Consider the following 26,254-nt stretch of genomic DNA (forward strand, 5'->3'; position numbering starts at 1 on the left):
ATATATATACACATATACACATACACACACACACATATGGAGCTCTGGTAGCGTAGTGGTTATGAATCAGGTTGCTAATCTCAAGGTCAGCAGTTCAAAACTACCAGCTGTTCCGTGGGAGAAAGATGATGCTTTCTGCTCTCATAAAGACTGACAGCCTCAGAACTCAGAAACCCTGTACAGGGTCGCTATGAGTTGGAACCGACTCCACAGCACATAACAACAACAACAACAATTGGCAAAGAAGAAGTAAAACTCTCTTTATTTGCAGTTGATATGATCCTATACTTAGAAAATCTCAAATACTCAGCAAGAAAATTATTGGAACTCACTGATAAGATTCAGTAAAGTGGCAGAGTATAAGATTAACATACAAAAGCCAGTTGGATTCTATTGCACTAATAAAGAGAGCTCTAAAACGGAAACCAGGAAAACAATACCTTTTACAACAGTCACCCAAAAGATGAAATACTTGGGAATAAATCTAACTAGAGAAACAAAAGACCTATACAAAGAAACCTACAAAACACTACTACACGAAACCAAGAGAACTAATGAAATGAAGGAAAATACCAGGCTCACAGATAGGAAGATTTAACCTACTATATATATAGCCACAGTAGTCAAAACAGCCTGGTATGATACAATAAAAGACACAGAGATGAATGGAACAAAAGTGAGAACGAAAGAGTAAATCCATCCACCTACAGTCAGTTGATCACCTACAAAGGGCCAAAATGCATTAAATGGGTAAGAGATAGTCTCTTCAACAAATGGTGTTGGCAAAACTGGAAACCCATTTGTAGAAAAATGAAACCTGTATATCATGTCATATGAAAAAATGAACTCAACGTGGATTAAAGACCAAAATGTAAAGCCTGGGTCTGTATGAACCTCAAGGATGGTAGTTCAAATCCACCATCTACCTCTCCGAAACCTTACACATGTTGCTATGAGTTAGAACCAAGCAGATGGCACTTAACAACAACAGAGCTACAAATATCATCACTGATAGGGACAAACTTAGGGGCATAAATATACTATCGAACATAACTCAACATTCACAAATAGAAGAAAAAAACAGATGACTGGGTCCTCCTAAAAATAATACACAAAAATAAGTGCATCAAAGGATTTCACCAAAAGAGTAAAAAGGGAACACACACACTGGGGGAAAAATGTTTGGCAATGACATATCAGACAAAGGACTACTCTCTAAAATTTATAGAACACTTCACCACCTCAACAAGAAGATAAATAATCCAATTTACAAACAGGCAGAAGACATGAACAGGCAGTTCACTGAAGAAGCCACAAAGGAGGCCAACAAGCATATGAAAAAAATACTCATAATCATTGTTATTCTTGTTAAGTGCTGTCCAGTTGGTTCCAAATCATAGAGATCCTGTATAGGGTTTCCACTGAGTGGCTGGTGAGCTCGAACCACCGACGCTGTGGTTCAAACAGGCTTAGCAGCCCAGTCCATTAACCTGTAGCTTACACAACAATAAGATATCATCTTACTCCAGTAGGGAAAAAGGGAAAGGAAAGAAGGAAGGAAGAAGGGAGGGAGAGAGGAAGAAACAGAAAACTAATGCTGGCAAAGGTGTGAAGACATTGGGACCCTCTTACACTGCTGATGGGATTGTAAAATGGTACAACTGTGGGATACCGTATGGAGTATTCTCAGAAACAGAAATACCTATGACCTATAATCGATCTACTTGGCATATAGTCTCAAGAAACAAGAGCTGTGACACAAATTGATACATGCACACCCATGTCCTCAGCAGCCTTAAATGCCCATCAACAGAAGAGTGGTTAAAAAAACTGTGGAAAATACACACAAAGAAATACTATGCAACACTGAAGAATAACAACTAATATGTGAAACACCTAATAACATGGAAGGCCTGGAAGGCATTAAGCTGAGTGAAACTAGCTAAGCACAAAAGCACAAATATTATATGAAACCATTATTGTAAAAGTATAAAAAAAGATACCTAAAAGAAAAATTAGTTGCTGGTTACCAGGGGTGAGAGGGAAGGGACAGTGAAGCACAGGTTAGGGGACAGATACATCATAGTTCAGATGTTCAGGAGGGCAATACAAAAGATGGGGGAAGGGGATAGAAGAACAAGCTAGATAGGGAGATATTAGGCAGGTTTGCATGGGCTAAATGTAACAGAAGTAAATAGTGATGTATGTTCAACCTTGGAGCAACAGGGATTGAGGCATAGTCTGAATGGGTAAAAGAGGGGGAATAATGTTAAAGATGCTTGACTGTCTTATGAAGGTTGGCTTCCCCTGCCTACTATTATAAAATAGACATGAATGGGATAAAAAGGAGTATCGGGAAACATGATTACAGAACGTTTGTAAGCCCATCTTCATCCTATAACTGATTGGAATACCCAAAAGGGGTTATAGAACTTGTCCAATAATAGGCTTCTTGCGGAGCCTTTGTAGTATATAAGACCTTAGGTGGAATCCTGAGTGAGCCACATCCAAAACCTTCTGAGGTAGGACATTCCCACTTGAAAGGACATGTAGAACAGCCCAGAGCAGCTAGAGGAACAAAAAATACTTCTTGAAAGAAAGACGAGCAGAAAAATAAAAAACAAAAATGGCAGTCTGACTGTCTAATGGTTACTAAGAACAAGCAAGTTTTCACTGGGGATCCATAAAGGCAAGCAATCACAAGTCCCTTCAGGACAAATCCCCTCCAAGACTGAATCTCAAAGGGAACACACAAGCAGTCATGTAAGCTTGCTGGTGTCCACGATGATCTAATGGTGAATGGAACTGGAGGAATTGCAGCAATGGAGGTAAGGGCTAAGTTTGACCATGTTCCATAGACTCCCGTCGACCTGAAAATGAGACAGAAGAGGAAGGGCTGGTTGGTTTGAAGTGTGGTGAGACCTGGATATTCCTAAGCCCATGGACAAAGACCTAACCACAGAGGGCTAGAGCTGAGCGTGAAGCATATAGCTGATGTGAAGTGAGGGGAGATGCACAAGAACGCCCAAACTTGTATATAGTATATATTCAACCTAGCTTCACTGGTTGATGGATCAGAATTCGACTAATGGTGGTGGTGGTGTGCTGTGGAGTCGGTTCCTGCTCAGTTACCTTGTACAGGGTTTCCAAGGCTGTAAATCTTTACAGGAGCAGAAAGGCTCATCTTTATCTGGCAAAACAGCTGGTAGTTTTGAACTGCTGACCTTGAGGTTAGCAGCCCGGCTCGAAACCACCATGCTACCGTAGAGCTCCTTAAAATTCAACTAGAGGAAGAAACAAAAATTCTGATAAAGGAAACGGGTAAACTTGCTACAATTTGATGAATTTGACCAATACTTATGGATGTAGTACTTCAAAATACCAACTAAGAGGCAAAAAAGTCTTCACATCAAGGATCAAACCTATACCCTCTGTACACAGGCTTGATATTGATGGGCAACTTAGACACTGGCTATCTAAAATGGGGGAGGTAGGGGTTATAAAAGCACTAAGTGGCTGACTTACAAGTTTTTAAAAGGGAGTTTCATTTCTGAGTACAAGGGAAGGTAGAATCCCCACTGAATAGTTCTCATCTTGTCTAGATGGGCCTGGTGAAAGGAGGTGGGGATAAGATTTTTATGATTCAACAGTAATTGTTATCATAACTAACGGCGATAGTCACAACTGTTACAGGTAGAAGTTTTGTAACATAAAGGGAAGAGTAGTTAATCTTACAGTCCAGAAACAGAGGACCATAGGTTCATCAAGGGAGAAGAGCACGAGTGGAATGTGGGACCCTACCCAGAGAAACAACGACACCAGAGATGGAGGCAAAAATGATGACACTGAGAGATAGAGCAGCTGAGGACTCTAGACTCATGGTAAGACAAAGGTTGTGTGCTGGCAGCCAGGAGGAAGGCTTGTAGAATGCACCCTTTGGTTGTTTAAATGATTATATATTTCTGAGTGTTTTTGTGTACATAAAATAAAAAAACCAAGAACAGAGGGACTAAAAGCAAGTACTATTGAATGGTGATGCATGGAGGGGATTGTAATCATTGCAATTATACAAAATACGATAGGATGAGCGTAAAACTGATGTTCTTCCATATAAACTAGCACTCAATGCACAATGTACAATAAAAGCTGTGAAAAAAGAGCAATGGTAATACATAAAATTAGTGAAAATTTTCACTTGGTAAAGTTCCTGTGAAAAAGTTCAATACCACATATAGTATTTACCACTCATTTTTTAGTCATAAAGGTTTTAGGCGCATGGTAATAATTCTAACACAGAATTTCACTTGTGACATGATTGTTTTCATATCCATTTCATATCTGACAGAAATGTTAAGATTTCCACATCATTTAAAGTATCTCCCCACACACCCTATTGATTATGTTATTTTATTTAAGAATCAAATTCACTTAGAAAAGCCAAATACATATACTGATACTTTAAATAAAAAAACACATCTCTTAGCTTATTTACAATTTTGTTGGTAGTTTTATTAACGTTCACACGTGTTAATATGATTCTTTAATCAAGCATAGTCCTAGAATTTTTACATGTTGTCTTCGTGCAATTTCTAAATATTCCAAAGTTTTTCCTTAGAATACCCTTCTCCATGAGCAACATAAAGTTTTATTTCAGAATGCTTTTCAGCCTTGATTTTATTTGACAACATGACCTATATGCCTAAATTTGTCTAGTAACTAAAGATTAGTGCCACACTTCTAATATACATGAATTTTAGCTATTCGTTCTGTATTTCATCAATCCAAATACACTATCAACTGTGATGTATACCATTATATTTTGTACCAGTTTAAAACGTAAGGAGCTCTGGTAGCGTAGTGGTTACGAATCGAGCTGCAAACCCCAAGGTCAGCAGTTCGAAACCACCAGCATTTCCACAGAAGAAAGATGAGGCGTTTTGCTCCTGTAAATATTTAAAGCCTCGGAAACGCTGCACAGGGTCAGTATGAGTCAAAACCGACTCCATGACACACAGCCACCACCACCATAAAACATACACACATATACAAATACAATCAATTAAACTGAATAATAATAGTTCCTTAAAGATAATTTCTAAAGCCAGAGCAATCAGTTCTCTGAGGGGACTGGCCATTTCTATCTCCTGGCTTCAACTTCACTGTTTTATATGTGAAGTGTAATAGCAATCCTTCTGTGTATATTTCATGAACTAAAAGCAAGACTGCTTCAAACTACAAATATCTTCTTTCTTAGGTCCCATAAAACACATGAGATAAGAGGTCATTTCTCTAATAAGAAATATGTGCTTCACAAATATCAAAGTTATGTCAAATGATGTATTCGGGGGCATTTTTTTGCATACAGAATAACATTTTCATTGACACAATAAAATCTAAATATGGTCAAAATACATGAATATATTTTCGATAAATGTATTCCCAGTTTAAGCACCACTACAATCAAGATTTCTGCAGAACACCTAAATTAACTCAGTGAGTTTCCTTGTGCCCTTGAAGTCAATCTTTCCTTCCTTCCTCAGCATCAAATGGCAATTAGTATTCTGCATTCTATTACCATAGATTAGTATTGCCTGTTCTAAAAGTTCATGTAAATGGAATTATTTTTACGCAAACAGTATGCATGCTGTAAGTTTTCTCCCCCAAACATACAACTCCTTCCCACATAAGTTTCCTAAGCATCACCTAATGACAATGGCAGTGGTGTTGTGGCTGTGTGTCTTCGAGTTGGTTCCAACTCATAATGACCCTTCATAGGGTTTCTGAGGCTATAAATCTTTCCGGGAACAGAAAACCCCATCTTTCTCACATGGAATGGCTGATGGATTAGAACTGCTGACCTTGGAGTTAGCAGCCCAGCTCATAATCCACTATGCTACCAGTGCTCCTTAATGACAATAGTCAGGTGGAACAGAACTTAGGATAAAGTCTGTTGTAACCAAACTGAAATTTTAAAACAACACACAAATGTATTTTAATATGCTTCTTTCTCTCACAAAGTTTAAACAAATCAGTTCTGCTCTATCAATATAAAATGTCACATTGTTGATAAGGTATAAGGGCAATGCACCTGACAATCAAATGTAATGACTCAAATAATTTTTGTTTCCTATCATGTCATTATTGTTAAGTTGAGCAACCTTCTATAGGGTTTGTGAGGCTTTAAAATTTTTACAGGAACAGAAAGTCTCATCTTTGTCCCAGGAGTGGCTGGTGGGTTCAACCATTAACTCTGTGGTTCACACTTCAGTTCTTATCCTATGGAGTCATAGCTCTCTCCAGTTTCTTGCCCTATCATAGTTTAAATACATTTCCAAGGATATATTTAGGCCTTTATTTAATCTAATATTTTGTTGTTGTTGTTAAGTGTCATCAAGTTGGTTCCAACTCATAGCAACCCTGTACAGGGTTTTTGAGGAGCTGCTAGTGAGCTTAAACTGCCGACCTTGCAGTTCAAACCAACCTTGCGTCCAGTCCAGGGCATTAACCCTCAGTGCTACACCAGGACTCCAATTTAAGCAGTGTTGCTTTCACTATGAATTTATCTTTTTATTCAAAGTAGAATCTACTTTCTACATTTTTACAGCATCCTTTGTTTATATATTATGGTAATTTACACAATTTTATCCCATGTAATTCAACATTTCTAAGCACTCGGAAACTGCCATTCAGGAAAATATAGGGTTACTATGTGTTGGTATGAACTAGATGGCAATGCTTTGTTTTGTTTTAAAATATCAAATTAAACACAAAGATCTAAGAAGCAAAAGCTTGAGCTAACACACACCAATCTGTACTTTACACTCTCTATTTGACATAGTAATATGGCAAGTTGGAACAACATTTCTAATGAAAACAATTAAAAAGTCAGGATGATAATGATTATCTTAAAGACATCACAGTTCTAACTCACAGCTATAATGTGTAAGTAGATTGGTGGATTTGAACTGCCAATCTTGTGGTTAGAAGTCAAGTGCATAACCTATAGAACCACACCAGAACTTATTGAGTCTGTTACCAAGAAATAAATTTTCAGTCTGGTAAGTGACTAAATAATGGAACCCTACATATGGGGGCATTTGCAAACCTATTAAAATTGAGCTTTCTTATTCTCAAGAATCAAACCCCAATTCCTTATCCAGGTGGGGAACCGTACAGAAGTTCCTTGATTCAAATAGCTGGGACTTTCAAATTAATCCCAGTGGGTCGACAAGCTAAAAATAAACCTACAGCCCACCTGTGTTCTCCACCTCACCCTCAACCCCAACTCCCACTCTGACTATTGCAGGGAAAAAAATTTCCCAACACTGTAAACTGGACCTTTCTTGTATTTGCAGCCATAATTAAGAATAAGTGAAGACATCCAGTAAAACACAGACTACGCAGACATGCTACACCGACTCTCTACAACGATACCAGAGACCAAAAGAAATGGATACAAATGATAATCCTGGAACCCTGAGCTTCAGAAGAAAGGAGAGAAGTGGGAATGAATGAACTAGGAGAAGCTGAACATGACAATACAAGAGAAGACAGATGGGTGAACTGTTGACTTAGCCATCTTGAACTGTTGAGAACAGTATTTACAGCCTGATGGTGCACAAGCATACCGTTCGTTGGCAGCAATAAAGGTGTGATTCTCTCCTTCCCCACATTCTTCTGTTGACCAGAGGAATGCCCAACCCCCACGCCCCACAACTCTACCAGTCACTGGAGTCAGTCATTGGGAGTCAACTGCCAGAGAGCACCACCTACGCATCTGAAGGTGCTTGATCTCTGCCTCCCTCTTCACACCAGCAGAATGAGCAGAGCCAATCCACAGACAACCCTATTAGAGCTGGGACTACCAAAATCGGTCACCTGCCATAGTTGCCCTATGGACCTGAAAGAGAACATTCTGGAAACAAAGAACCTGACCTCAACCACCATTGGGGCCTGCACAAACTAATTCTGGATTAAGTGACCTAATCAAAGACAATACCTTGGCCAATAGAAACTCCATGTAGGTCTAGGAACATCACCCACTCAACTTTTCCCCTCCCACTTCATGAGGTCCTTAGTTAGTAGAAGGTGCCAACTTATATCTGGTACACTGCTCCAAAAAGCTTTCCACTCTCTGAGTCCACCTCCTTCCCTATTATTTCTCTTTGTGTTTTCTTCTTTTCTCTCTCCCTTGTTTTTTTTATCATTTTTTCTGCATTCCTTTCTTTTCTTTTTTACAGTTCCCCTTCTTTCTTTTTTCCACTTGATTTTTATGATCATATAGCTCTTTTTTCTTCCTTCTGCCTGTTCTTGTTGTTGTTAAGTGCTGTAGAGTCGGTTCCAACCCATAGAGACCCTACATAAGGTTTTTCGAGGAGCAGCTGGTGAACTTGAACCACAGACCTTACAGTTCAAATGGCTTTGCAGTCTGGCACAGTAACTCACAGCGCCACACCAGGGCTCCCTAAGTGTCGTCAAACCAGTTCTGATGCGTAGTGACTCTGTATAGGGTTTCTGAGAAGCTAGTGCGTTTGAACCACCAACCTTCCAGTTCAAACCAACCTTGCAGTCCAGTACATTACCCTACAGCACCACACCTCTTCCTAACTTTGTGTTTTGCCTGTCCTTTTATTTTTTTTCTCTTATTTTTCCCTTTCCTTGTTTATTGTCCTTTCCTTTTTCCTCTCATACTTGTCATATTCTTTTTTTTTATCTGTTGCCTGCAAGGCTTTTTCACCTTCTTTTCTTTTTTAACTGTTAAATTATCACACCCAAAGGAAGCAGGTGATAAGTTCATAAGAACCACCATACAATCACCAATTAAATACAAATACAATGGCATCCCAGTGTCTTGGAGACAACAGACAATTTCAGTTCACAGGAAGAAAAATGACAAAATGACTCATACAACTGACCAAGATGCAGAGCCAGAAAACGTTCTGAAGATGAAAAAATATTAGAATTAGATCTACCCGATAAGGAATGCAAAAGAATGATATTTAGGTACCTTCAACTCATTCAGAAAAATGTAGAGAAAGCTGCAGAGGAAAGCAAGGAGAAAAAAGAAAAAACTTTTGAAGAATTCAGAAAAACACTACAAAGACAAACAAACAAAATAAATGAAAACTTTAAAAAAAAAAATCTGAAACTAGAAATTCCAAAGACTTTGCAAAATAATTTGTAAACGGAAATACTAAGACTTCAGTTAAGTATAAAATGAAAGGGCAAAGGAGTAGATTTGAATCACTTGAAAGCCCAATTAGTGAGATTGGAAGCAAATCTCTCAATACTAGTTGGATAGAACAAAAGGACTAAAAGAAGGAAAAAGATGTAAAGGAAGCCAAAGATTTATGTGGGACACAATCAAGTGGAATAACTTATGTGTGATTGGAATTCCAGAACAGGAAGAACCCCCCCCCAAAAAAAAAGGCACAGAGAAAAGTGTTGAAGTTGTTGGAAGACTTTATAACACCATGCAAGATGATAAGATAAGCATTCAATAAGCTGAGCAAAACCCAAACAGGACAGACCCCCCCCCAAAAGAAAATCACCAAGAATACTGTAATCAAAATAACCAGAGACAAGGAAAGAAGCCTGAGAGCAGCTCTAGAAAAACAAAAGTTACCCACAAAGGAAAACTAGTAAAACTAAGCAGGCAAGAAGACAGTAGGATGACATATATAAAACTCTGAAAGAAAAAATTTGCCAGCCAAAATTCATATACCCAGGAAACATTTCCACATATGATGACGAAATTAAGGTAATCAGATAAACTGAAATTAATTTGTAATAACCAGACCAAATTTGCAAAAAATACTAAAGGGAGTTTTTTAGACAGAGAACCAACAACAGAAGAAAAGAACCTGAGATTCACATGCATGACAACACCACCCAGAAGCCAAGCCAGATATTAAATACCCCAAAGTAAAACAGAAATCCTGATGTGGCACTATAGAAAAGGAACTGAAACAAAAGGTCAGGGTTCAAACCCACTAGCAGCTCCTCAGAAACCCTACAGAGGGTAGCTATGAATTGGAACTGACTCAACAGCACTTAACAACAACAACAATAACAAAGTAAAACATACCTATAGGCTTGAAAACAGGGGACCAGTGATACTAATTTACAATGACGACAACCACAAAGCAAAACATGGGGGTAGAGTACTTACAGAACTTCCAAATGATGATGAAGTTGAGCATATTTCAAGATAATACAGACGTCTAAAATAAATAAATTACATCACAAACTCAAAGACAAGTCATATATTTAAAACAAAGAAAGCCATAAAGAATGGGCAAACATGTAAACACAGCAACAAATAAAATGATGAGAAACCCATATATACACAAAAAATGAACTGGGCAGTGACAATTATGTAGACTGAAGAAAGCAGCAGCACCACCTACAACAAAAAAAACAACCAAAAAAAAAAAAAGGAAAAAATTTTTCTAGCTAACAACAATCAAAAATAAACAGGAGTAAGACAATATTCAAGGAGCTCTGGTAGCGTAGTGGTTACGAATCGGGCTGCGAATTGGAAGGTCAGCAGTTCCAAACTACCAGCTGTTCCGCGGGAGAAAGATGTGGCGTTCTGCTCCCATAAAGATTTACAGCCTCGGAAACCCTGTTCAGGGTCACTATGGGTAGGAACCGACTCCACGCACTTAACAACGACAACAACACAATAAGACAATATTCATTTCTGATAAAACAGACTTCAAGGCAAAAACCAACATACGAGACAAAGAAGAACACTGCGCAATAACTAAAGAGCCAACTGAATAAGGGAACATAACCTTAAAAACATCAATGCTCCCAATGAAGGAGGCTTGAAATACATAAATCAATCTTTAACAGAACTGAACAAAGCAACAGGCAACTCTACAATAACAGATTTTAATACATCACTTTCAATGAAGGACAGAACTACAAAGAAGCACAACAAAGGCACAGAAGAATAAATAACACAATCAACAAACTTGAATTCATAAACTTATACAGAACACTGTACAACAATCGAATATACATTCTTTTCCAGTGAGCATTGTATTTAATAAACCATATATTAAATCACAAAGCAAACCTCAATAATTTTTTTTAAATGGATATACTTTTTTTAAGCATCTTCTGAAACCACAGAGCAATTAAATTAAAAACCAAAAATAGGATGGATAAAAGGGGGAAAAAATACAATACAAGGAAATTCAATTATCATTCTGCTGAAAAAGTACTGAGTAACAGAATAAAAAAACTCCTTGGCTCAAGAGAAAAAGATAAGCTAAAGAGGTATAGAAGGAAGAGTGGGAGTATACCCATAAATATACATGGGTTTTTATTTGTACATTAATATTTACCTTTGCTGCAAACAATTAAAGCGATAAGAGTATACAGTGGGCAAAGTGATGAAAACTTCTTAAATGTTTTCAAATATGTTAAGTCAATGAGTTGCTGGATCCAATAGCCTCAGGAACACCATGGTCAACTGGCATAACATACTCCACAAAGACAATGTTCCACATCCTATTCTAGTGAGCAGCACCTGGGATATTAAAAGCTCATGAGTGGTCATGTTAGGTGCACATTGGTTTCTTCATGGGCAGAAGAATAAGAGTGATGAGAATTGAAGATGCTAGGAATCAATTAGTCCAATGTACTAATGGAACTTGTGAACATCAGTCTCTACAACTCTAAAACCAGAAGAACTACATGGTTTCTGGCTACCACCAAATGCTCTGAAAGGCATCACATAAGTAGATGCCAGATAAAGTGGTAGAAAGAAAATGTAAAAGATAATTCAAAATTCTTTTAAAAATAAAATGATTGGAATTACTGTTTAGAATGAGACTGGAGGAACCCAAGACTAGCCCTGAATCACCCTTCAGATCTGGAAAGAAACTCATCCTCGTAGCCCAATTTTCAGCCAGGCAATAAACAGTGTACAGGGGCACCAACAACACTAGTAAGGTATGCTCATCATGGAATGGTCAATCATTCCAAATCAAAAAGGGCAACATTTACCTAAGGACTAAACTTGGAAAGTTGCTGGAATGCTAACAGGAATCACAGGGAGGAAGTGGGGTTGCATGGAGGGGAATGCAATCAGTGAGGTGAACCAAAGTACAAGATTTGTTGAATATAAAACTAATGATTTTGTCTATAAATCCATCACTCAATTCACACCAAAAAAAAAAAAAAAAAAAGGAGTATGAAACCCCAACATACCAACATCTTTGGAACACAATAAAAGCAGTGCTCAATGGGCAGTTTATAGTAATAAATGCTCATACCCAAAGAGAAGAATTCACCACCTTAATCGTAATTTTAATATCACCAACAATTAGAAAACAAGTAGCAAAGTAATCCATCAGAAGAAAAGAGATTATAAAGATTTGAGCAGAAACAGATAAACCCAAAAACAAAAAATCATTACGCTGGTCTTTTTTGAAAGGATTAGTAAGATCAAGAAACCATTGGAAAATCTAACAAAGGAAAAGAACCAAATAACACAAATACTAAATGAAATGGGTGATGTCTATACAGAACCAATGGAAATAAGAAGCGAAACAGAAAATTATGAAGAACTGTACTCCAACAAATTTGAAAACCATCAAGGAATGGAAAATTCCTAGAAAAAACACTACCAACCTAAACTAATATAAACTGAAATAAAAACAAAAACGAGACCAATACCAACAATGACAAAAATTATCCTGTCATTTAAAAACTCCCAACAAAAAGAGGTCCAGGCCTAGATGGCTTCACCAGTGAAATCTAACAGGCCTAGATGGCTTCACCAGTGAAATCTAACAAATATTCAGAGAATATCTGACTACAATTATAACTCTCATTATTTCAGAACATAGAAAAGGATGTAAAACACACAAATTCATTTTATGATTCAAGAAGAATTATAACAAAACTAGGCAAGGATATCACTAGAATAAACAATTATAGACCAATATCCCTCATGAACATGGATGCAAAAGTTCTCAACAAAATCCTAGCTAATAAAATCCAACAACATATCAAAAAATAATACACCATGACCAAGTGTCATCATGACCAAGTGGAATTCATACCAGGTATTTGTTTAACATTAAAAAGGCAATCAACATAATCAAATAATTAAAAGGAAAAGAATATAAGCAATTTATGCAGAAAAGGCACCTAACCTAACAAAATGTGCATTCCTAATAAAATACCTCAGTAAAATAAAAATATAAGGAAAATTCTTCAAAATATTTAAAGTCACATACACAAAACCAATAGCCAACATTACTCTCAGTGGAGAGAACTGAAAGCATTCCCCCCTTGGGAATAGAAACCAGACAAGAGTGCCCTTCATCACCACTCCTATTCAATATTGGAGTCCTATGCCGCTATAGGCTAATTAACTAGACTGCAGTTAGTTTGAACCAAAAGTTCAGTGTGTTCAAGTTCACTAGTCGCTTCTTGGAAATGCAAATAGGACAGCTATGGGTCGGAACCAACTAGACAACACTTAACAACAACAATTCAATATTGTGCTGAAATTCTTAGCTAAAACTGTAAGGTTGTTGTTGTTGTTGTTAGGTGCCACTGAGTTAGTACCGACCCATAGCAACCTCATGCACAGCAGAACGAAACACTGCCAGATCCTGGGGCCAACCTCACTACTGTTGCCATGCTTGAGTCCATCAATGCAGCCACTTGACCTATCCATCTTGTTGGGGGTCTTCCTCTTTTTCTCTGACCCCCACACCTTACCAAACATGATATACTTCTCCAGTGACTGGTCCCTCCAGACAATATGTCTGAAGTATGTGAGATGAAGTTTGGTGATCTTGGCCTCCAGGGAGCACTTTGGCTGCACTTCTTCCAACATGGATCTATTGGTTCTTTTGGCAGCCCATCTATTGGTTCTTTTGGCACTTTCAATATTGTCCTTCATAATAATTTCATAACTCAAAAGCATCAATTCTTCTACGGTCTTCCTTATTTACTGTCCAGCTTTCACATGCATATGAGGTTACTGAAAATACCATGGCTTGGGTAAGGTGCACCTTAGTCCTCAAGCTGACATCTTTGCTCTTCTACACTTTAAAAAGGTCTTGTGCAGCAGATTTGCCTAATGCAATATACATCGTCTGATTTTTTGACTGCTGCTTCTGTGAGTGTTGATAGTTATTCCAAGAAAAATGAAGTGCTTTACAAATTCAATCTTTTCTCTGTTGATAAGAATGTTGTTTATTGGTCCAGTGGTGAGGATTATTTTTGTTTTCTTTACATTGAGATGCAATCCATACCGAAGGCTGTGCTCTTTGATCTTCATCAGTAAATATTTTAAGTCTTCTTCACTTTCAGCAAGGAAGGTTGTATCATCTGCATATCGCAGGTTGTTAGTGAGTCTTCCTCCAATTCTGATGCCACATTTATCTTCATAGAACCCAGCTTCTCAGATTATTTGCTCAGCATACAGGTTAAATAATTATGATGAAAGAATACAACCTTGTCGCACACCTTTTTTAATTTGAAACCATTCAGTGTTCCCATGTTCTGTTTGAACAAATGCTTCTTGGTCCAGGTACAGATTCATCATACTTCACAATGTTTTCTGTCCATAGCTTGTCATGATCCATAAAATCGAAAGCCTTCCACGAGAGCCAAAATATGACCTTGAATATATCACACACCTGAATTTACAGGTCATCTGAAGAACAGACTTGATACATTAAACACTAAAGACTGAAGACCGGAAGAGTTGTGGGATGACATCAAGAACATCATACATGAAGAAAACAAAAAAGTCATTGAGAAGTCAAGAAAGAAGGAAAAGGTCAAAATGGATGTCAGAAGAGACACTGAAACTTGCTCTCCAGCATGCTAAAGCAAATGGAAGAAATGAGGAGGTCCAAGAACTGAACAGAAAATTTCAAATATCAGCTCGAGAAGATAAAGCCAAATATTAAAACAAAAGCTATAAGGTAAGAAAAGGAAATTGAAGGCATCTAAGTCAACAAAAAAAGATGAGGCTTTCTGCTTCCATAAAGATTTACAGCCTCGGAAACCCTGTATAGGGTCACTATGAATCGAAACTGACTCCACGGCACATAACAATAACAAGTTAGCAAAAAGTAAAGATCTATTTGCAGATGATAGGATGTTTTACATAGAAAACTCTAAAGACTCAGCAAGAAAATTACTGGAACTTACCGTAAAGATTCAGCAAAGTGACAGGATATAAGATTAACATACAAAGATGAGTTGTTTTATTTTACACCAACAAAGAGAACTCTGAAAACAAAATCGGGATATAAACAGACACTTCACAAGAGAAGACATTTAGGCAGCCAACAAACATATGAAGAAATGCTAGTGATCATTAGTCTTTAGAGATGAAAATCAAAACATCAAGGAGATATCATCTCATCCCAGCATTCAAAAAACAGAAAACAATAAATGTTACTGAAGTTTTGGAGATCCCTGGTAGTAGTGGGTTACAAGTTAAGCTGCTAAACATAAAGTCAGCAGTTCGAATCTACCAGCCACTCTGTAGGAAAAAGAGGCTTTCTACTCCCAGAAAGATTTAGATTTGGAAACCCTATACAGGGTTACTATGAGGCAGAAATGACTCGATGGCACACAACAACCATCAAAACCCTAATACAGTGCTGGTAAGACTGAAAACAGCACAAGCACTGTGGAAAACAATATGGCGCTTCCAGTATGGTACTTCCTCAAAAAGTTGGAAATACTACCACATAATCCAGCAATCTCATTAGTTGATATATTATCCTAGAGAAATAAGAGCCACAACATGAATAGATGCACACACACCCATGTTTATCACAGCACTATTCCTAATAGCAAAAGATGAAAACAACCTAAATTCCCATTAATGAAAAAATGGATAAACCAACTTTGGTACATGCACACAATAGAATCCTAAATAGTGTTACAGAAGAATGAATATGTGAAACACCTTATAACATGGATGAACATGTCAAGCACAATTAATCATAAAAGGACAAATATTGCATGAAACTAATACTGTAAGACATCAAGAAAAAGTTTTCACACTTAAAGAAACATTATTTGATGGTTACCAGGGATGGGAGGGAGGGAGTGATTTGCTGGCTAGTGCATAAACACAAGCTAACTTGGATGAAGGAGAAGGCAATATAATAGTAAGAGGAGATTTGCAAAAACAAATGATAGAGGCTGGAGAAGATATGGAAAGCACTGAGTGCAAGGATTAAAGTTAACAGAAGTATAAACTGTTATATACACAGCCCTGCAATATTGGTGATCTATGGGTACAAACATGGACAGGCATGCAGGCCGTACAGGTATGGGAGGGTGAGTAGTATACTCACAAATATAAAGGTTAGACAGGATATTTGTACATGGGTATTTATCTTTATTTATTTAAAAAGTTGAAAACAGAAATACCATGTGACCCAGCAATCCTTATGCTTGGTATATATCCTACTGGAATCTTAACTGCTCATGTGTAGCCACCTAAAAGCAACTACTGGTCTTTCCCTGTCTACAGAAAAAAAAAAGACTGATGAAATCTGAAACTGCCTGGAAACAATCAGTCTTGTGGACTAACGGACCATATAAATACCAGTCTCAACAACCGTGAGACCAGAAAAACTTGATGGTGCCTGGCTACTATCACCAAATGCTCTGAGAGGGGTCACGTGAAATGGTCCTCGATAGAGTGATATAAAATATAGAACAAAACTCAAAATCATAATAAAGACTAAGTTTACTGGTCAGATACACACTCATGGAACACTGAAACTATGGCCCTTGGTCACACGTGGAACAAGGAATATCAATGATGACATCATATGGATCTTGGCTGAAAGCAGAGTACCAGAAAGATGTTTATCTGTGATTTACTGTCTATGGCAAGGCATTCAATTGTGTGGATCAAAACAAGATACGGACAACACTGTAAAGTATAATTATTCCAGGACACTTAATTGTGCTCATGAGGAACCTGTACACAGACTAAGAGAGTCAGTTGTTCAAACAGAACAAGGGAACACGGAATGGTTTAAAATTAGGAAAGCTGTGTGCCAAGGCTGTATTCTTTCACCATACTTATTTAATCTGTATGTTGAGCAAATAATCTGAGAAGACGGAGTATATGAAGAATACAGGGCATCAGGGTCGGAGAAAAACTCATTAACAATCTGCAATATGCAGATGAAACAACCATGACTGCTGAAACAGAAGAGGTCCTAGACTTAAAATACTCACTGATTAAAAGCAAAGACTTTGGTATGGATTGCACCTCAATGTAAAGACAACAAAGACAAGTCAACAAGTCATCAAAAATGCAGGCTGATCTGGTGAAAAGGAGAGCCAGGAATAGGAGGAAGATAAGGAATGAGTGATCAAATGACTCCACGAACAACTGCCTGCTTTGCTATGAAACCAAAAGAACTGGATGATGCCTGGCTACCATTATGTGACATTTGGTAACAGATCCTTTAGAAGAATCCTGATCAAAAATAGAGAAAAGAATTTCAAATTCTTAGCACAGTGGTTTCGAGCTGATATACTAATCTCAAGGTCCGCAGTTCTGCATGGGGAGGGCAGTGGGATGAGGCCTTCTGCTCCAGTAAGGATTTACACCCTCAGGAACCCTATACAGGGTCATTATGAGTCAAAGCTGACTCCACCGCACATAACCACCACCCACCATGAACTCGAGTCCTGGTGTGACACTGCAGGTTAATGCACTGGACTGCGATGTTGGTTTGAACAAGATAGGCAGTTCAAGCTCACCAGCCGCTCCTCAGAAACCCTATACAGGGTCACTATGACTTGGAACCGACTCTATAGTACTGAACAATTACCACGAACTCTAGACTTTCTGGAGGATGGGTGAACATCTGAACATCTGAAAACAATGTCTGAGATAATCCTAAGACTTCAAACCAAAAATAACCCCTTAAATTTTCTTAAAATCAAACAATGGTCTAGCTTAACTAAACTGACAGCCTTGAGCATTCTGTTCTTGTAATCAAGCTGACAACAACTCAAAAGATAAGACAGGACTCACTGGGGAAAGTGAGTTTATGTGAATGGGGGAGAAAAATCTTAGAAGTGAAAAGTGAGAATGGTTACACAACTCAAATATAATCACTGTCACTGAATTGTACATACAGAAATGGTTGAACTGACGTATATTTTGCTGTGCATATTCTCAATAAGAAAATAACATTAAAAAATGAATACACATGAAGTGACTATCTTACAAGTTTTCAAGAGGGAGTTTAGTTTAAGAGTGTTCAGGGAAAGGTAGAGTCCCCACTGAATAGTTTTCATCTTGCCTAGATGGTTCTTATATAAAGAGAAGGGGATAAGATTTTTATGATACAATATTATTTGTTACCATGACTAATTGCATCTGTCACAACTGTAAGGGTAGAAGTTTTATAACATAAAGGGAGTAGCAGTTAATCCTACAGTCTAGAAACAGAGAACCCTAGGACCATCAAGGGATTTGAGCACGACTGGAATGTGGGACCCTATCCAGAGAAGCAGTGACACCAGAGATGAGGACATATAGAGAGAGAGCAGCTGAGGACTCTGGACTCATGGAAAGAGAAAGACTGAGTGCTGGCAGCCAGGAGGCATGCTTACAGACTGTGTCCTTTAGTAGTTTCAATGATTATATATTCCTGAGGTTTTTGTGTACACCCTTCCCGCCCCCCTCCAAAAAAAATTTAAAAACAGGGAATGGAAGCAAATACTGTTGAATGATGATGCACAGAGGAGACTAATCACTGCAGTGAAATGATGAGGCATTGAGTGTAAAACCAATGTCCTCCCATGTAAACTATCACTCAATTCCCACAAAAAAAGCTTAAGAAAATAAAAAAGAATGCAAGTTACAAAGAGACAAACTGATGGAAAATAGAATGGTTACAGTGACATGGAAAACTGAGTAACAAGATTTTTTAAGCTACCTCATTTGAATCCCAGATAGACGGGTACCATCCAAAGAGATAAGGGCCAAGAATTTCTCAGAATTGATGAAAAACACCAACCCATAGATTAGAAAATTTTAAGAAATCCTAAGTGGAATATATAAAAGGAAATCCATTCTAGGTATAAATGGATAAACAACTTTAAAGTAATCAGATAAAGTAGATTTCATTCAAGAGAATGATTGTTCCATTAACATCATCAAGAAAGCAAGCTAGAATTGTTGGTTGTTAAATGCCATCAAATCATTACCAACTCATAGCAACCATATGTACAACACAAAGAAACACTGTGCAGTCCTGTACCAATCTCACAATCATTACTACACTTCAGCCCACTGCTGTTGGCACTGTGCCAATCTAGTAGGGAATGGGGGTAGAGGTGGGCCTTCCTCTTTTTCATTGACCCTTCACTTTATTAAACATGACGTCCTTCCTGGGAATATGTCTTAAGTATGAGAGATGAAGTCACAGTGCTGGTTTCTAAGTAGCATTTCTGTGGCTGTACTTCTTCCAACACAGATCTGTTTTGTTTTTCTGGTGATCCGTTTTATTTATTGGGTTGAAGCGGGGAGGGGGGAAACCCTATGCTGCTTCTCAAAGTGACCATTTTCCAATGACTTTGGTTGCTAAGAACATAAAGTATTGTCAGCCCTATATATAAGTTCCAGTAACTGTGGTGCAAACTTCTCTCACAATGGTTGCTTACTGTGCCTCAAGTAGTTTCATCACAAGCCAGTGCTCATCAGTATTCCGCTAATGCAAGGGGAACTGTACATATCTTTGGAACACTCTCCTATTCAATCTTTCCTCTATGTAACTCTGTCTTATGAGGCTGCCTACTATCCCACTGTGGCCAGATTCAGAAGTTCCATCCAATCATTTTACTATAAATAGGTTAAAGTCCCACTAAAAACTTTCCTAAGATCATATCTATACGTGTAAAATGTTCTTTTTAATACTTACATAATACAACCTTAAATTGGTAATTTGAATGGTAAAGGTTAAACTGGGTTTTCTTTTGTTTCCTTACTGAAGGCTAGAAAATTGAAGAAATCTTCCATTTAATATAAAAACAAATAGAATCTATGCCAACATGAGCTATGGGTTACAGCCAGTACAATAATTGTGTGGAGGAGGTTTCAATTATGCATTAATTACATAGTAAAGCCTCCAGCTGACTCAAACTGTAGGGGAGATGTCAGTTGCAATGAGGTGTTAAACAATGAAGGGGTGTTTAAACTTAGAAGAAGAATTAGGCTCAATGGATCCCAAGAATGTGGTCTGTTTACTTGTTTGATTTCTCTATAATAAGGTTAAGAAAGGCACTACAGTTTACTCTGTGATTTCTTTGCACTGTCTACTATCTGCTATTGTAAGACAATGTGTAAGTATTATATATATAATACATTCAAATGAATACTACAAAATTTTCGAGAATTAAGAATGCATATTACCAATTTTTGGAGACTGAAAAATTTCTTAATTTAGACACTTTGCAAATGTATTACGAATGTTCTATAAGCACTCAAACTTTTATTTATTTAAAAGATAAGTAATTGTTAGATACTAAATATTATAAATAGTGGGTAATATTAAATTCACAATTCATAAAATCATAGATTTGAATGGGACGTTAAAGATCTTCTAAGCATAGTAATTGGGGGAAAAACAACATAAATGTTATTAAGTTTTGTTGCTGATTTTAAGTGACGCTGAGTCAGTTCCAACTCATAGAGACCCTGTACATGGTTTCTGAGCAGCAACTGGTGGGTTTGAATAACTGACCTTGAGGTTAGCAGTCCAATGTTTATCCTACAGTGCCATACCAGGAATCCAAAATTTAGAGTAAATGAAATAATCAAGTCACATGTACAGATATGATTATAAGCCATAAAATAAACACACTCTCTCTCTCGATATATAGATAGATAGATAGATAGATAGATAGATAGATAGATAGATAGATAGATAGATAGATATAGATAGATAGATATAGATAGATAGATATAGATATATATAGATATATATCTCGACCCTGAATAGGGTGTTTCCAAGGCACGGCTGGTGAACTTGAACCACCACCAAGCTTATGATTTAAACCGACCTTGCAGTCCAGAGCATTAAACCACAGTGCTTATCCTTTGGCGCAACAGCAGTACACAAATCCTCCAGTCCCCAATTATCTCAATGAATTGCCCCCAGGGCTTCAAGCTGGTTCTTTACTGGTCAATTATGGTTGAGACTGCAAGGTCAGTTTGAATTCTAGGGTTGGTGGTTCAAACTCACCAGCCGCTCCTATAACGGGGTTGCTATGGGTCGGAACTGACTCTACAGAACTTAACAAAAAAAAAACATTTGGAAAATAGGCATGTTATATTGCATAACAACCAAATCTCTTGAGCAGTAGCATGGAAAAAAGTGTCCCACCCAAAGATGCAAGCAATCTGAATTGGTGCCCTTTCCTATCCTGGCATGAATCTAATCTCCAGCACAAGGCTCCTGAAAAGGCTCATTAAGCTACTACCATGTCACCCAGTCCACTTATCATTTTACTTCACCCAATTTTTAAAAATTGGTGTTTTCCAATTTTGCTTCATTGTCAACAACAGTTTAAACTGACTCTACACAGTCTAACATTCTGGTTGCCCCTTTCTTTTTTTCTATCTTCTGCAAACATTTACTCATATTCATTATAACAATGCGGATAAACATAAAAATAACAAGCCCTTGTCTTTGGGGAATGCACAAATTAGCTTCAAAGACACAGAAAATTAACAACAAAAAACAAGAAGGCAGATGCTTACCATATTTCATAGAATACAAAAGATGAAAAACCTGATCTTATATATTAGAAGGTAGAAGGGAGATAACATAAGCATTCACATAAAAACATTCTTTTAATAGCTGCTAATTGGATCCATTTCTGTATAGGTCTGACACAATGATAGTTAGTTATATTTATCAAATCTATTTCAAGAGCTGGGTTAGAATGACTATATTTCTCATTCATCCGACTGTAGATTATTTGAGGAATTTCATTAGGTGGTACATTCTATCAAAAGACACATAACTCCTTTATGACATACAACATCTGTCAGAATATTCAAAGTTCACTATAAAAACTTAATGAAATACAAACTTGCTTCTTTATATACCACCAAAAAAAGGAAAAAAACTGCATCTAGTCAATTCCAACTCATAAATAATGACCCCACATGACTGAGTAGAACAACCACCATAGAGTTTCCAAGACTATGAATCTTTCAGAAGCAGGCTGCCATAGTTTTCTCTTATGGAGTAGTTGGTGGGTTCAAACTACTTATCTTTAGGTTAACAGCTGAATACTTAAATGGAAAAATATGTTCACTGAATTATTTTCCATTATAAAGTACTAAAGAAAAAATATTTTGTGTATGAACACACTACTATGTGGTGGTTACCTGAATTTTATAAAGTTATGTAAGGTAGAAACACTTAAAACTCAATTCTGCATATAGTAAAACCAGAAATCAGCAAGTACAGCAACTTACTTTTCTTCTAATTTTTACCAGTCACAGTTAAGATGCAGTATGATTCTCATTTTGGATGTAAGGTTGCTTTTGTTTTCTTTCTCAAAGAATTGTCACTGTTATTTTATTAAGAGAAAGGAGAGCATGCATTCTTATTCTGGATATTAATTATGTTACTTGGTGAAACTATTTCCTAGATACCATTAAAAATATTTTAACAATAATTTTAGCACTAGACTATTAATAATACAAAATGTAATAATTATTCTAACAGTGAATTTGGACTTTGAATTTTGAAGAATAGTTTGTTTTGTTCTCGATGGTTATCATATGACTATCAGGTCTGATAAAATAACTAATTTCTTACTCTGAATGTTTAGTTAACTTCACTGTCCAAAGGATCAAAGAAAGCTGGTTATCAGGAGACCTTGGTATAATTGCTGCTCTGAAACTAACTAGTAGAGTAGATTGTAAGATTCATTTCTCTCTCATTTTCACTGAGGAAAGACTAGTAAGCTAGATACTTATATACTGCCCTAGACCAAGTTCTAGACTAAATGGAGGCACACTGCAATTCTCATCTATTGCAATCAATGACTCCTAAAACAGATTACTTTACTGTCTTGTGAGCTTTGCGAAGGCAGGGAGGGATTGTTGTATATATATCTAAAAAGTTTATTAATATTTTATTACAAAAATAGATGGGGCTTCAAAAATTTGGTGAGAGAATTCCATTATCTTTTAATTTTGTACGTCCACAAACTTTTGAAACCCACTTACGTATTACTCATCTGCCAATTAAATATTTTTCAGTTGTGGAATTTAATGACATCGATTATATTAATCATGCTGTGCAACCACCCTCAACAATTGTCGCCAAATTTCTCATCACCACAAACAAGCATTCACTGCTTCCTAAATAACAATTCGCTTCTCCGGCTCCCTCTAGTCCCTAAAACCAGTGATAAACGTTGTTGTTGTTAGGTGCCATCGAGTCGGTACTGACTCATGGTGACCTTATGCACAGCAGAACGAAATACTGCCCGATCCTGGGCCATCCTCACTACTGTTGCTACGCTTGAGTCCATCGACACTACCACTTGGCCAATCCACTTAATTGGGGGTCTTTCTCTTTTATTCTGACCCTCCACTTCACCAAATATGATATCCTTCTCCAGTGACTGGTCCCTCCTGACAATATGTCCGAAGTATGAGAGACGAAGTTTGGCCATTTTGGCCTCTAAGGAGCACTCTGGCTGCACTTCTTCCAAAACGGATCTATTGGTTCTTTTGGCAGTCCATGGCACTTTCAATATTTTCCTCCAACACCATAACATGGGTATCTACATATTTGTCTATTATTATTTCATATGGACTCCTGATGTGACACTGTGAGTTAATGCACTGGACTGCAATGTTGGTCTGAACTTCAAGGTTGGAGATTCAAACTCATCAGCTGACTACTTGGAAAACCAATACAGGATCAATATCAGTTATAACCTATTCGACAACACTTAACAACAACATTATTTCATATAATTGAAATCATACAATATTTTGCCCTTTTGTGATTGATTTGTTTCATTGAGCACAGGGGTTTTGTAGGCTCATTTATGTTGTAGCATAGAGTGTGTGACTAAATTTCTCTTATGGCTGAGTAGTATGCCATTACATTTATGTATCACATTTTATTTATTCATTGATGAATACCGGTTGTTTCTACCTTTTGGCTATTGTGAACAGTACTAAAATGAACATCAGAGTACGTATTCTATTCACATTACTATTTTAAAGTTTTCTGGGAATATACCTAGAGGAAGACATGCTGGGACATATGCCGCTGGTGTTGTTAAGTGCTGTGGAGTCAGCTCTGACTCAAAGCAATCCTATACAGGGTTTCCAAGGAGGAACTGGTACGTTTGACTCACCAACCTTGTGGTTACCAGTCCAGTGTTTGTCCTACAGCACCACACCATGACTCCTGGGACATATGGTAGTTTTAAACAACCCTGGAGGTATGGTTGGTTTTGCACTGGACTGCTAAACATATGGTAAGCAATTCGAATCCGCCAGCATCTCTGTGGGAGAAACATAACACTGTCTGCTTCTGTAAAGAGTTTGTTGTTGCCTCAGAAAACCCTAGGAAACAGTTCTACTCTATCCTATAAGGTCATCATGTATCAGAACTGACTCAGTTTCAGAACATTTAATGGTTCTTTGTAATTTAACTTTCTGAGGAACCACCAAACTATTTTTCAAAACAGATGTACCATTTTGCATTCCAACCAACAATGGATAAGAGTTTAATCTCTCCACATTCTTGGGAACATCTGTTATTGACCCTTTTTAATTGTTATCTTTGTAGGTGTGAAGTGATATCTCATTGTGATTTTGATTTGCATCTATCCAACCAATCTACTCATAGCTAAACTGGCAGACAAATAACTTATGAAATATAAAAGGGTTTCAAACAGTTTGTGGAAAAACATAATTAAAAGATAATGGGATTTTTCTATTGGCTTTTTGAAGCCTGCGCCTATTAAACATTTTAATTCTCCTCTGGTGTACCTCAAAAACTTAAAAACATTACAAATTTGTTTCAATCTTAACAGATTAATAAACATATTGAGACTGTTAAATTATTAGTGAGAAAGACTTAAAACATATGTCACTGTTGTTACATGCTATTGAATTGGTTCCAACTCATAACAAGCCTAAGCACACAACAAAACAAAGCCCAGTCACTGCACCACCCTCACAACTGTTACGTTTGATCCTATTGTGGTTTCCACTGTCAATCCATCTCTTCAGAGTTCTTCTTCCCTTTCAGTGATCCTCGCCTCTACCAAGTATGATGTCCTTCTACAGCGACTGATCCCTCCTGATAACTTGCCCAAAGTATAACAGACGAAGTCTCACCATCCTGGCTTCTAAGAAGCATTCTGGCTGTACTTCTTCCAAAACATATGTGTTTTTTCTTCTGGCAATATTCTTTCCTAACACTATAACTAGTTGTCAGTCCAGTGATGAGCCTACAGTGCCTTATTTTCATTGCCCAATTCTCACACGTATATGAGGCTTTTGAAAATATCAAAGTTGGTGTCAGGCGCACCTTAGTCCTCAAATTGGTATATTTGCTCTTGAACACTTTAAAGAGATCTTTTATAGCAAATTTGTCTAATGCAATGCATTGTTTCATTTCTTGATTGCTGCTTCCACGAGAGTTGATTGTGGATCCAAGCAAATGAAGACTCTGACAATTTTCCCCATTAATCATGATGTTACTTTTGTGTTTTTTTTACAGTGACGTACAATCTAAACCGAAGGTTATAGTCTTTGATATTTATGAGTATTTTAAGTCCTCTTTGCTGCCAGCCAGCAAGGTTGTATCATCTGTATACGCTGTTGTTATTAAGTGCCATTGACTTGGTTCCAACTCATAGTGACCCAATGTAGTGTTTTCCCAAAGAGAAGCTAGTGGGTTTGAACCAACACTTTGTGGATCAGTGCTTATCCTAAGTGCCATCATCTGCATACAGCAAGTTGTTAAGGAGCCTTCCTGCAATCCTGATGCCACATTCTTTATACAATCCAGATTCCCAGGTTTTTTGCTCAGCATACAGACTAAGTAAGTATGGTAAAAGGGTACAACCCAGACACACACCTTTCCTGATTTTAAACCATTCAGTATCGCCTTGTTCTATCTGAATGACTGTCTCTTGGTCTATGCACAGGTTCCTCATGAGCACA

General features: G+C 37.4%; 1 protein-coding gene across 1 annotated transcript in view; it reads right to left on the reverse strand.

The window, feature by feature from the left end:
• CDC73 (cell division cycle 73) overlaps positions 1-26,254 on the reverse strand; it is a 190,011-nt gene that overhangs the window by 21,364 nt on the left and 142,393 nt on the right. The gene's annotated exons all lie outside the window — the stretch shown is intronic.

The sequence above is a fragment of the Chrysochloris asiatica genome, unplaced genomic scaffold (assembly GCF_000296735.1).
Source record: "Chrysochloris asiatica unplaced genomic scaffold, ChrAsi1.0 scaffold00009, whole genome shotgun sequence".
Taxonomy (NCBI): Eukaryota; Metazoa; Chordata; class Mammalia; order Afrosoricida; family Chrysochloridae; genus Chrysochloris; species Chrysochloris asiatica.